Below are 555 nucleotides of genomic sequence, written 5' to 3'. Positions count from 1 at the left end.
ACAAAAATAAATAAATAAATAAATAAATAAATAAATAAATAAATAAATAAATAAATAAAGCTGGGTGAGGTAGCACCAGCCTTTAGTCCTAGCACTCTAGAGGCAGAGGTAGGCAGATCTCCGAGAGGTCAGGCCAGCTTGGTCTACATAGCCAGTTCCAGGCCAGCAGGTCTACAGGGAGACTGTCTCAAAAAGACCAAAACTAAATTAATTAATTTAGGTAAAATAAAGCTGATTAATTCTAATAGCTTGCATTTCTCTAATCTCAAGATCAAAACAACCATAAAAAGAGGGAAATCCTGCTAGTTCGGACAAACTGGATAAAGTTAAAGGACATTATGCTACTGAAATAACCCAGATACAGAAAGAGAAATGCTGTCTGACTCCATTTGTAGAAGGCACCTAAGATATCAAATTCAAAGAACAATAAGGGGGGGGCAATGGGGGGGGGACTGGGATCACGGGGCATAAAGGTCCAGCTGTGGAGCAAGTTCCCTGATCTGTGTACTGCATAGGCGGCAGTGGGTAGGTCTGTGAGCATCAGTCTGTGAGCAT

The sequence above is a fragment of the Nannospalax galili genome, unplaced genomic scaffold, assembly GCF_000622305.1.
Source record: "Nannospalax galili isolate Female #2095 unplaced genomic scaffold, S.galili_v1.0 scaffold31, whole genome shotgun sequence".
Lineage (NCBI taxonomy): Eukaryota > Metazoa > Chordata > Mammalia > Rodentia > Spalacidae > Nannospalax > Nannospalax galili.
This window is presented reverse-complemented; position numbering follows the sequence as displayed.